This window comes from Aulonocara sp. 'chitande type north' Nkhata Bay, linkage group LG22 (assembly GCF_057382095.1).
Source record: "Aulonocara sp. 'chitande type north' Nkhata Bay isolate Kocher_YH1m ecotype deep benthic linkage group LG22, A_spYH_male_GT1.1, whole genome shotgun sequence".
Taxonomy (NCBI): domain Eukaryota; kingdom Metazoa; phylum Chordata; class Actinopteri; order Cichliformes; family Cichlidae; genus Aulonocara; species Aulonocara sp. 'chitande type north' Nkhata Bay.
Window position 1 is genome coordinate 38,868,999 of NC_141364.1, and position 13,021 is coordinate 38,882,019.

The 13,021-nt window shown below is 39.3% G+C and overlaps 1 long non-coding RNA gene across 7 annotated transcripts; it reads right to left on the minus strand.

Annotated features, from left to right (window-relative positions):
- Positions 1-583: 583 nt before the first annotated feature.
- LOC147304692 (uncharacterized) lies at positions 584-10,896 on the minus strand. Of its 7 annotated transcripts, none has more exons than XR_015126933.1 (10): positions 9,179-10,875; positions 8,783-8,863; positions 8,356-8,517; positions 7,995-8,103; positions 7,770-7,889; positions 7,466-7,627; positions 3,474-3,587; positions 2,590-2,747; positions 2,105-2,162; positions 584-1,151 (listed from the first exon to the last, which is right to left on the minus strand). It is a non-coding gene; the product is annotated as an uncharacterized LOC147304692 (long non-coding RNA). The 7 variants fall into 7 exon arrangements; XR_015126931.1 differs by lacking the exon at positions 8,783-8,863 and having other exon boundaries at positions 587-1,151; positions 9,179-10,637; positions 10,843-10,896; XR_015126936.1 differs by lacking the exon at positions 8,783-8,863 and having other exon boundaries at positions 2,105-2,159.
- Positions 10,897-13,021: the final 2,125 nt, after the last annotated feature.

Sequence of the window (13,021 nt, forward strand, 5' to 3'; positions counted from 1 at the left end):
ATTAAATCTCTGGTTGCTTCATTTTTTCTATCCTATATCAGATATTTTAAAGGTTAGCTTAGGTAAAGTTCCATTCTCATGGTGAGGCAAAGTGCTTTATGTGTGTGTGTGCGTGTCATGAACGGCTATAAAAGGCCTATAATTAAAGAACAAAGTGGGGTTTGAGTTCGAGTTGCGGCAGACTGTCACTACTTGTAAATGGAACGCAGCCTTCCTACGGCGGACAGCTAATAACAGGAATCGGACGCGGTCCAGCCAAGTCCACAGCAACCACCATAGCAACCGCCTAGCATGACCTTAAAAACATATTCTGTCTTCATAACTATCAAAATCGTGAAATGATTTGCAAAGTGTGAAAGTGTTACAGCTGCAGAGAGCTATGGCGGTATCTATGGAAGCTGTTTACATAGCTAATAATATACGATGTAACCATGGAGACAGTCAGTCACTTGAGCTAGCGGTGCATGTTTACTACAGTGAATAAGGTGATTGAGTGCACAGCGTCCACACTCTGCAGGGGGTAAAGACATTACTTCAATATTGTTTTATATTGATATATATTAGCCTTCTGTTGACCATCACCTCAGGTTCACCATTACAGTTTCAGATTACAGATGCACACTGTCTAAACACATTCAAAAACTCATGTCTCAGAAATAAGCACAGCTGTTCATGTTTGTCATTAGAGTTTTATTTGTAAGAAAATTATGAACTTCATATTGTGCATTAAATAAAAGAACATTTCACAACTCTGAGTCAACAGAAACAGGTAACAGAAATGTCTCTAATGTGTACAGTGTAGTGTAAGCATTAAAAGATCATAAAGGAAAAACTAACATTTATGTGAAACTAATTGTAATAAAAAATGAGCAGGTGCTTTATAGATTTAAAAGAAAGAATCTGAAAACCACACTTTTTTGGTCTAAGTGATCAAAGTAGAAAACAGAACTGATGTTCAAGAACAAACCGTAGCTGCACTAATATTACACATCTCGATCGTTGTACTGAACAGACATGTTGCTTTTAAAACCACATGCAGTGTGTGACCATGACTGTTCACTGAGACCATGAACGCCACTTCGCTGAAGCATTCTTCTTCTTCTTCTTGCCATTAAATTGGAAGCAGAAGCAGCACGAGCTGATTTGATCTACTGAAAGGAAAAAGCAGAACATCTGAGTTGAAACCAGTCAGCTGAAATCATTAAGACAGGAACAAATTCAATGCAGTGTCTCAAGTGGCTTAGCCTGTTACAACTGTTGATACAAGCTAAATACGGTTAACACACAGTGTCAGGGAGCTCCAGTGTGGGAACTAGTGGCTTTAGGTTTGTAGTCATTTAACTTTCATCCATTCATTCATTTAATTCAGGAGGAAGAAATGCCAGGTTGGTGCAGGCTGGTTACATGCATTTGGTCCCATGCTGTCTTTAATTAAATGACTTGGTTCATTTTATGGCTGGGCTGTATGTGGGGTTATATCATGTTATTTGGGCAGGAGTACCTGTCCCCTGTTAGACTTAGAAAGTTTCTCCATAAGTAGAGTTTCTAACTCTTCTAGCACATCTGTGGCTGACAGCTTTTTGGTGGCTCTTTTTACCCCACACTGGTTGTGAGTGTGTAAATAGCCCCACTAGTTATTTTGGGTTGCAGTTAACTAGGGAGGAAGGGGTGGGTATGCCATGATTAGGTGAATAACAATTATATGTGATACATAAATTTCACAATGCATGCATATATCTCTATCAATTAAACCTGGCCTGAGGGCTGCCATTTTTTACATTCAGTTATTTCTCTTAGAAATGTTGGAACTAAATAATGAATGTGTTACAGTTAAAGTGAAACACTGGTCAGTGTAAATGGCTCATTGGGACACAGAAACCTTTAAATTAAACCTGATATCTAGTGTCAAACAATATCAAAGCTGTAAAAGATGTTTACATTCAGAATTTATAAAACTATGATTGTAAATAAATTCAAACAAGTGAGCTTTTCTCTTTGTGCTGAATATCAACACTGTGGTTTCTTAGACTGTAAGCTTTACTTTAGTGCAACCAGTTGCAGAAGCTGCCACTCCAAATGTCTTTTGATAACAAGAAAAAAATACCTTTTCAGTACACGGCCTGAAGTTCTTCTCCGACATCTTCTGCAATCGGCTTTGTCTGCTGGTTTGAAGACAATAAACCATAAAAAAGATGATTTAGTCACTTTGTCTGTGTCATGCAGCTCGAATGTGTCGTGTAACGATGTTGAATAGCCGTCGTTATCCCTCTGCTGCATCAGTAGGATTGTACTGTACAGCATCTCATTGATATGTGAGGAATGCTAATGTAACACGATAACAGACTTACATCATTAAAATATAAAGTGCAGGAGATATTTAGATATTTTTTATATTTATATTACATTTTATAGCTGACGGATTTTACTAAATAGATAGAATTTACTAAATAGCTGGATGAACATGAAAAATATGTCTATAATAACAAATGACCATGAGAGCCAGTAGAATTAATTCAGCTGGACACTCAAAAGACGTCCTTAAATGCTCTTTAAGTGGCAGAACAGATGAACAAACAGTTAATCGCTTACTTGAGATGAAATCTGCTCAGCTACTTTGAAAACAGCTTCTAACTGGTTCCTCCTTTAACAGGATGACTGCTCAGGGGTAAGGCCATCATGCAATCCAGCAACCTTTATGGTTCTGCTTTGATTCACCAGGAACTATTAGGGAAACCTTCCAGCGCCTCCTGTGAAAGACACAGGCATAAACACACAAACATTTATTAACATGTTCCACAGTGTTCCAGTTTGATTTTCTTATCCTGTGGACAACAACGTACATGGATGCAGGTTTATTGTTAACTTTTGTAAGGTTTATTTAATGAACATATCCAGCTGCAGCTCCACTGTGATCCTGAACTGGATAAGCACTTAAGAAAATGTGTCAATAAATGGACAAACATCAACTTACTATATTTATCCAAACAGACGGGACCAATAATGCTTCGCTGAGTTAGAGACTTTAACAGACTCTTCTATGTAAGAATGTCTCGTGCTGATATACCTGCAAACTTGACAACAAAGGTTTTTCAGACTACATGTAGCTGTCCTCTATGTCAGCTAACACATTTACATTTATGTCACACTTATTTCTGCTTTCCCATTTTATAATTATTACTTACATTTTGATTAGATACCTTGAGTTTGTAAATGATCAGATTACATAATTGGAATACAATGTATCCAATTCAGGGTTGCGGGAGGATGAAGCCTATCCCAGCTGATACAGGACAAAGACAGGCTGCCAGTTTATTGCAGGGCTAATACAATATGTGTAACAGAAAATCCACTTAAATGTTTGATATTTCTTATAATAATCATAATTATGACTATTATTTAAAGGTTTCTTCATAAATACATTTTGATTTTTTATAACCCCTAAAATATAAACCTGAGCTGTTTCAGATTCTGACCTCTGACCTCAGTGACCTGGCTGTGTCCTCACTGCAGCTCCCTCTTGGAAGTACGTCTGCTTCTTGTCTTCCCCCAGTGTTGACCGCCTGATATCAAGATATCACGTACTGTAACTGAGGAACAAAAAAGGACAAACACTTGCCTTCATTTAAAAGTACATTCATACAGAGATAATCTATGGAAACACACTAGTTCACAGTTTGGGAGGAACCAGTTCCTGTGAAACATTTCTGTATATGAACATCATGTGGAGAATGAATGAAATGAGTTCTTCAGGTGACTCAGCAGTCCCACACTGACAAATGAAATCTAGTTAAACTATTAAGCATATTTGCTCTTCTGAAATCTGTGTTAAACAACAACAAACATAAATTAGTAACAAAAACTACAGCTGAGTATAGGCTTTACAAACCACCAGCAGCCATAATGCTAAATTTTAATCTTCAAATGTTTCTGAGCTGTCTTCAACCTGCTTTTAGCACATTAAAGTCTCAATAAATAAAGTCAATGCAGACTCAATCCTAAATGTTCAGCACACAGAGACACAGAGGTACTGTTTAAAGTTTAGTGTTAACTTGAGTCACTGATCATTCACAGTATTACAGAGTCTGGCAGTCTTTGCATGATGTCCACGTCACTGTAAGTTTCTAGCTGACTCTCAGGTGTGCCAGCAGGAAAGAGTAATAATAACCTGCATCCTGAGGTTTGTCATGCAGGATTAAAGGAGCCAAGCTTTGTTCACACAGCTAGGATTGTATTTTACACTGACCGTGGGTCAGTATCAACTTCAAGAAGACAGCTGTAACTGTTGATAGAAGAATCACACACACATATTTATGGCTTTGCCTTATAGAATTCAGCATCTCAGTGCTCAGGAAATAGGTTTTGCAGCTGTTTGAGCTAAGATTTTCAAGTTATTCACAAATTAAAACCTATACTTTGTGTCGGGCAAGAACTAAATTCAAATGCATGTAACAGTGAGAAACGCACTGTCTTGGCGAAGTAAAGCGTTTCTCATCAACTTCATAGAGCTTGCTGTAACTTTTGATAGAAGACTCAGACAAACATATTCATGGCTTTATCTTATAGACTTCAATATCCCCCCAATGTGTGTGTGAGTCTTCTCTCAAAATTTACAGCTGTCTTTATGAAGTTTATGGAAAAACGCTTTATTTCACCACGTTAGTGCGTTTCTCGCTATTACATGCATTTGAATGGAGTTCTCGCCCGACACAAAGTATAGGTTTTCAATTTGTGAATAACTTGAAAATCTTAGCTCAAACAGCTGCAAAACCTATTTCCTCAGCACGGAGATGCTGAATTCTATAAGGCAAAGCCATAAATATGTGTGTGTGTGAGTCCTCTATCAAAAGTTACAGCTGTCTTCATGAAGTTGATACTGACCCAGGGTCAGTGTAAAATACAAGTTATTCACATAATGAAAACTTATACTTTGTTTCGTGCAAGAACTCCATTCAAATGCATGTAATAGTCAGAAACGCACTGTCTTGGCGAAATGAAGCCTTTTTGTCCAACTTCATGAAGTTAGCTGTAACTTTTGATAAAAGGCTCAAAGCAGAGGGATAACGACGGCTATTCAACATCGTTACACGACACATTCGAGCTGCATGACGCAGACAAAGTGACTAAATCATCTTTTTTGTGGTTTATTGTCTTCAAACCAGCAGACAAAGCCGATTGCAGAAGATGTCGGAGAAGAACTTCAGGCCGTGTACTGAAAAGGTATTTTTTTCTTGTTATCAAAAGACATTTGGAGTGGCAGCTTCTGCAACTGGTTGCACTAAAGTAAAGCTTACAGTCTAAGAAACCACAGTGTTGATATTCAGCACAAAGAGAAAAGCTCACTTGTTTGAATTTATTTACAATCATAGTTTTATAAATTCTGAATGTAAACATCTTTTACAGCTTTGATATTGTTTGACACTAGATATCAGGTTTAATTTAAAGGTTTCTGTGTCCCAATGAGCCATTTACACTGACCAGTGTTTCACTTTAACTGTAACACATTCATTATTTAGTTCCAACATTTCTAAGAGAAATAACTGAATGTAAAAAATGGCAGCCCTCAGGCCAGGTTTAATTGATAGAGATATATGCATGCATTGTGAAATTTATGTATCACATATAATTGTTATTCACCTAATCATGGCATACCCACCCCTTCCTCCCTAGTTAACTGCAACCCAAAATAACTAGTGGGGCTATTTACACACTCACAACCAGTGTGGGGTAAAAAGAGCCACCAAAAAGCTGTCAGCCACAGATGTGCTAGAAGAGTTAGAAACTCTACTTATGGAGAAACTTTCTAAGTCTAACAGGGGACAGGTACTCCTGCCCAAATAACATGATATAACCCCACATACAGCCCAGCCATAAAATGAACCAAGTCATTTAATTAAAGACAGCATGGGACCAAATGCATGTAACCAGCCTGCACCAACCTGGCATTTCTTCCTCCTGAATTAAATGAATGAATGGATGAAAGTTAAATGACTACAAACCTAAAGCCACTAGTTCCCACACTGGAGCTCCCTGACACTGTGTGTTAACCGTATTTAGCTTGTATCAACAGTTGTAACAGGCTAAGCCACTTGAGACACTGCATTGAATTTGTTCCTGTCTTAATGATTTCAGCTGACTGGTTTCAACTCAGATGTTCTGCTTTTTCCTTTCAGTAGATCAAATCAGCTCGTGCTGCTTCTGCTTCCAATTTAATGGCAAGAAGAAGAAGAAGAATGCTTCAGCGAAGTGGCGTTCATGGTCTCAGTGAACAGTCATGGTCACACACTGCATGTGGTTTTAAAAGCAACATGTCTGTTCAGTACAACGATCGAGATGTGTAATATTAGTGCAGCTACGGTTTGTTCTTGAACATCAGTTCTGTTTTCTACTTTGATCACTTAGACCAAAAAAGTGTTGTTTTCAGATTCTTTCTTTTAAATCTATAAAGCACCTGCTCATTTTTTATTACAATTAGTTTCACATAAATGTTAGTTTTTCCTTTATGATCTTTTAATGCTTACACTACACTGTACACATTAGAGACATTTCTGTTACCTGTTTCTGTTGACTCAGAGTTGTGAAATGTTCTTTTATTTAATGCACAATATGAAGTTCATAATTTTCTTACAAATAAAACTCTAATGACAAACATGAACAGCTGTGCTTATTTCTGAGACATGAGTTTTTGAATGTGTTTAGACAGTGTGCATCTGTAATCTGAAACTGTAATGGTGAACCTGAGGTGATGGTCAACAGAAGGCTAATATATATCAATATAAAACAATATTGAAGTAATGTCTTTACCCCCTGCAGAGTGTGGACGCTGTGCACTCAATCACCTTATTCACTGTAGTAAACATGCACCGCTAGCTCAAGTGACTGACTGTCTCCATGGTTACATCGTATATTATTAGCTATGTAAACAGCTTCCATAGATACCGCCATAGCTCTCTGCAGCTGTAACACTTTCACACTTTGCAAATCATTTCACGATTTTGATAGTTATGAAGACAGAATATGTTTTTAAGGTCATGCTAGGCGGTTGCTATGGTGGTTGCTGTGGACTTGGCTGGACCGCGTCCGATTCCTGTTATTAGCTGTCCGCCGTAGGAAGGCTGCGTTCCATTTACAAGTAGTGACAGTCTGCCGCAACTCGAACTCAAACCCCACTTTGTTCTTTAATTATAGGCCTTTTATAGCCGTTCATGACACGCACACACACACATAAAGCACTTTGCCTCACCATGAGAATGGAACTTTACCTAAGCTAACCTTTAAAATATCTGATATAGGATAGAAAAAATGAAGCAACCAGAGATTTAATGATGAAGACTCTGGGTTCTGTAGTGACCTGAATGACTCTTTGCATACAATTTATTGAAGAGGACTTTAGAATGCACTTTACATTTAGACTGTTGCTGTTTAATTTTTTACATTGTTGCGGTGTTATGTCATGAATAAAGTTCACCTGCTGGGGGTTTGATGGATCAGATCATCATAATCAATGGGTCCTGAGGTGGGCGGGACTGCCTCTGGTGATGTCACCATGAAGGAACAGCATCTGGCACATGTTGCTGAAACATCCCAGTACACTGGTGTAGTTTCCTCTCCAGCTGTTTGACATTTGACACTTCAACATTAAGGGGAAGAAGAAGAAACAGTGTTAGGTCAGGTGACCACATGGTTTCTAAAGTAACTGACAGGAAGTAACCAGGCCGTTAGAAATGGATGGCATGTGTTTAGAGTTACTGGAGTTGGGTAACTCTACTTACCAAAAGCAGAAGCACACAGATGAAGGATCAGATGCTGAATGTTGCAGGAACATGCTCGTGCGGTGGTCATTCAGTGCTGCTCCGGCAGGTTAGACAGTCCAAGACTGATATACTGCCCATCTGAGAGTTTGAAAACACACATGCAAAGATTTATTTTGTATTACAGTCAAAGTTGGATGTTCATTTTTGTCCTTTAAAAATGTTTGTGTATTTGAAAGCGCTAACATTTAAGGATGACTTGGATCGTCTCCTTTAAAGGGGAGACAAGTGTATCCACTGATCCACGTCACTTTACCTGGATGATGACTCCTCTCCCCCTCACTCAGAAACGCTCCTAATATAACCAAGCAAATAAATAATATTGAAGATTTACTTACATCATTACAAAAACAGGAATAACATCTCCCTTTGATTCTATTTCTCCATTCCTGCTGAACATCAGGCAACAAATATCTCAATAAATCACAGTAAAATGTAAAGCACATGTTTTCTCTGCTTTGTCTAACCTCTGCAGAGCCTCTGTCAAGAAAAACATATCTGTAAGCATAAAACAAATATACATTTCATAACACGTCACTGGACAAACCTCGGTCAGTTGATTTCCTCTGTGCAGTGCAGACGAACATCAGTCAGCAAGTCAAGGTGGTGAGATGGACTGGTGTCCTTTGTGACTCTGCTGGTTCTTCTGAGGAAATACCACCGTCTCTCCACACCGTCACCATCTGTGAGCACAAACTGCTGCTCTGCCCTGCCAGCATGTAGGAAATCACATATCACACACACAGGGGTGAAGAAACATTAGAACTCAACTTTGGATACTTTAGATCTAAACAGATCAAAGTAGCTCTTAGCTTCAACAATCAGTGAACAGACAAACAATGATACCATACTGATTCTGTATGAATACAATATGGTATTTTCAATACAGGTGTCAAATTAATTTACTAAAACTAATACAGATATATGTGGGTTTTTTTTGATAAATTCGTTTGCTAAATTTAAATGTTGTATACCTATGTGGTGTGTGACTTTTGTTGCTATGATGCCAGGTCTCTCTTGGAAATGAGATTTTTAATCTCAATGAGATTTTTTACCTGGATAAATAAAGGATTAATAAAAAATTATAAGAATATATATTTTTTCATTTAACAATTGCAACTGAAAGAAATTAAATATTGAACAAAAATATATTGTCACATTTTGAGCATGCTCAGCATGCTGACAGACTTGAAGTTGCTACAGATTTTAAGAAGTGATAATTATAGGGAAAAAACTTCTCTTTTTCATCCGTTTAATCAAACATTTGATGCCTTAGATGTCTCAGTCCTATAGCATTCTGCAACTACAACTAAGCTGAAGCTTGGATTTGGCTGCAGGTGCCCTGTACATCCTTCTCAACATGTGGGTACCATTTAATCACACTTCTTCCTGAGCTTTGCTTCGTCACAAGACCAAAGGTGGCATCCCGTGTCACGGTCATATCATCATCCAGAAGAAACATTTGAAGAAACATCATGGAGAAGAAACATTTACGCGCCTCCCGGTTTTGTTTTCTGATCCTGCAAAAAGACTGAGGACAACAAAGCCCAGAGAACACGAGATACACAACATCCAACATTCAGACTCAACAGCCTCCATAAATGAAGAGCACCAGGTTGGTTCAGTTATAGTAGATGTCATGGAATTTTTTTAATAAAGTCTGCAACACAGAAAGAGCTGTGATCATGCTATTTATTACTGTGCACAGGAGAGCAAACACACATCAAACATCACAGTTCAGTCATGTCAGCTCTGCCACTTCACGTGTCTCGCTATGAAACCTAACGGATCAATGGTTATGCTGTTTTGTGCCCTTGACGTTATCAGCACCTGTAAAGGGAGTTGTTTTCTCAAACTGCTGAAGTAAGTTCATCTAGTTTTAGAAACTTTCATTGAACAGTCTATAACAGTGTCACAACTAAGCATATGCATAAGCACTTAAATGCTTTAAATGAGAATAACATAAAATTTCTATTACAGGAGCTAGAGCCTGTCCCAGTAGTCATAGGTAGAGCACACCTGGACAGGTCACCAGTCTGTCAGAGGACTAACACAGATGCAGCCTGACTCAATCCTAAATGTTCAGCACACAGAGACACAGAGGTACTGTTTAAAGTTTAGTGTTAACTTGAGTCACTGATCATTTGCAGTATTACAGAGTCTGGCAGTCTTTGCATGATGTCCACGTCACTGTAAGTTTCTAGCTGACTCTCAGGTGTGACAGGTGTGCCAGCAGGAAAGAGTAATAATAACCTGCATCCTGAGGTTTTTCATGCAGGATTAAAGGAGCCAGGCTTTGTTCACACAGCTAGGATTGTATTTTACACTGACCCTGGGTCAGTATAAGTATCATACAGTTTAAACGAAGCACTGAAACTTGCACATATTTATTACAGATGCACTGAAGCTAATCGAGATATTTGCTGTCAGTCTGTGGCTGCGATTAAACACTTTACTGGAAACTTTATTAACTAGTAACTTCGTCAGTCATGACAGAAGCTAATATTTCTGTGCTAACATCGTTTAAACAGTAACAGCTTTACTCCAATATAAGCTAACGTTTACACCGTAACTTTAAGCTAGCACCATAAAGACGGTAAAACACGTAATAACATCTACAAATGCATCTTAAAGCTGTTATATTAGCACTCGGTGTATTACTAACATAACCACATTAACATTATTGACACTCGCTGGTCTGACTTTTAATAGTCATTCTATAAATGCTGTCCGTTTAAACGGTCTTACCTGTAAACACTGCTGTATCCACCGGATTGCAGCCAGAGTGGATTCTGGAGTCATCCCACGCTCCTGTTAGTGATCCTCCATCTGGATGGATGATAACAACCTTCTGAACAATCTAGCAGGAGATGGTCCATATCTAGGGGATATGGACTGATAACAGCCGAAGCGGGTGAATAAAGTCACCCAGTCGCTAGCTGTGCGATTACCCAGCATACACCAGCACAATATTAGGCACAGCACCACCATAGACATTTTCAGTGGTTTTGAATGCAGGACATGGTTATCTTACCTTGTAAAATGCATGACAATAAAACAGCTAACCACCATAAAATGGTATTATGTGTGTGTGTGTGTGTGTGTGTGTGTGTGTGTGTGTGTGTGTGTGTGTGTGTGTGTGTGAGAGAGAGAGAGAGAGAGAGAGAGAGAGAGAGAGAGAGAGAGAGAGAGATCAAAGGCGTGCGCTTATGTTTTTTCTTGATCAAAAGTGTGCCTCCTCTCTCTTATTGGATGTATGGTATAGCATGTTTATTCAGGTGCACCTTTGAAGTCTATGAGAATACTTTGCAGCCTGGTCTGAGTGGTCATTTCTGCACAGACACAATGAAGCTGCACTCAGTTTAGAGGAGGCTGTTGCTGCAGTTTTGCACTCTCCACAAGCAGTGGAGATACTTCTGACAGCGAAGAAGAATTTTTGCCAGGCACCGAGGAGCTTTGCAGCTCATGTGCGGAGGAGGAGAAGGAGAAGGAGGAAGAAGAGCAGGAGGAAGAGACAAGACTGGAGGATGGCCAGTAGAGATCTAAAAATGGAGAAATCATGTGGCAACCCACACACGAAGAGGTCCTGCCATTTTTTCCTCCCCCCATTTTAACCCCAGGACCAACCCATTATGCAATTCGTATAGGATCAGCAGCCCTGTGAGCACTTTCCATCTTTTTTTTGCAGAGGACATTATGCAGTTAATCCTGCATTTCACCAACCTGCAGGGGCAACAGGTCAGTAAAAGACTGGAAGGACATAGATGAGGAGTTGCAGGCTTACATGGGGCTTGTGATGCTGGCTGGCCTGTACAGGTCTCAACATGAAACGACAACAAGCCTGTGAAATGGGGAGACAGGGCTCTTCTGTTTCATGCTACCATGTCAAAAAAAAAAAAAAGATTTGAGCAAAGAAAAAAGGTTGTCTTATTGAGCACCAGGCACCGTGAGCTACAAGTCCAGGACTCTGGGAAGAGAAAGCCCCACATCATCCTGGATTATAACAAATGCAAAGGGACTGTGGATCATTTGGACCAGGTAAGCACAATTATAAGTAATTTATTTGCCAAATTGTTTACCGTTTCTCATTGTTATAACTGATAAAGTCAGATAATGTGATTATAATAGTTTTGATATGAGATGATAGTTTTAGACTATGATAGTTTTGATAGTTACAGTAAGGAGGGGGGGGGGGGGGGGGGGGGGGGGGGGTCCAGTTTGACGCCCACAGGCAGGAAGAATCTCTTGCTTATGGCTGTATAAATCTGTTCATGTCACCTGATCATTTCTTTTTGTTTTGCAGGTTTGTGGCAACTACTCCTGCCGTAGAAGGACACGTAGGTGGCCCATGTGTCTGTTCTACCACATGATCGAGGTAAGCTGCTATAATGCTTTCATTCAAGACAGCTGTAACTTTTGTGTTTTTGTGTTTTTGTACAGCTTGAAGTTACCTGTAACTTTTGATAGAAGGCTCAGACACACATCAATATGGCTTTGCCTTATACAATTCAGCATCTCCGTGCTGGGGAAACAGGTTTTGCAGCTGTTTGAGCCAAGAGCTTCCAGTTATTGAAAAAATGAAAGCCTATACTTTGTTTCGTGCGAGAACTCCATTCAAATGCATGTAAAAGTCAGAAACGCACTGTCTCGGCGAAATAAAGGGTTTACAACTTCATGAAGACAGCTGTAACTTTTGATAGGAAACTCAGATATACGTATTTATGGCTTTATCTTATAGAATTCAATATCCCCATTGAGCAAACAGTTTTAAAGCTATGTGAGCTAAGATTTTTAAGTTATTCACAAAATAAAAAGCTATACTTTGTTTCGTGTGAGAACTCCATTTATGTTACGCCCCTAATCTAGGCGTGTAGGGACGCACATAAGGTTGGAGGAGAGAGATACAAATCCCCGCCCTGGTTCCCAAGCCAAACATCCAAACCAGTTGTGAGTAAAAAAAGGTGATTTTATTTAAGGACAAGAAGCATAGCTCCAGGGTGAGCCCAGGCCAAAATAATAAACAAAACCAACTAAGACCCACCAGAAAAGACTAACTAAACCCTAGGAAAGAAAAAGAACAAACAAATGACAGAGCTATCCCTCGCTCCCTGACCAAGAAAACAGGAGAAAACGATTCCAAAAGAAAAGGCAGCTCACCCCTTCCGCTTCAGCCCACGAGTGCCTAAGCTCTCAGCTAATGCACTAGGAGCGGC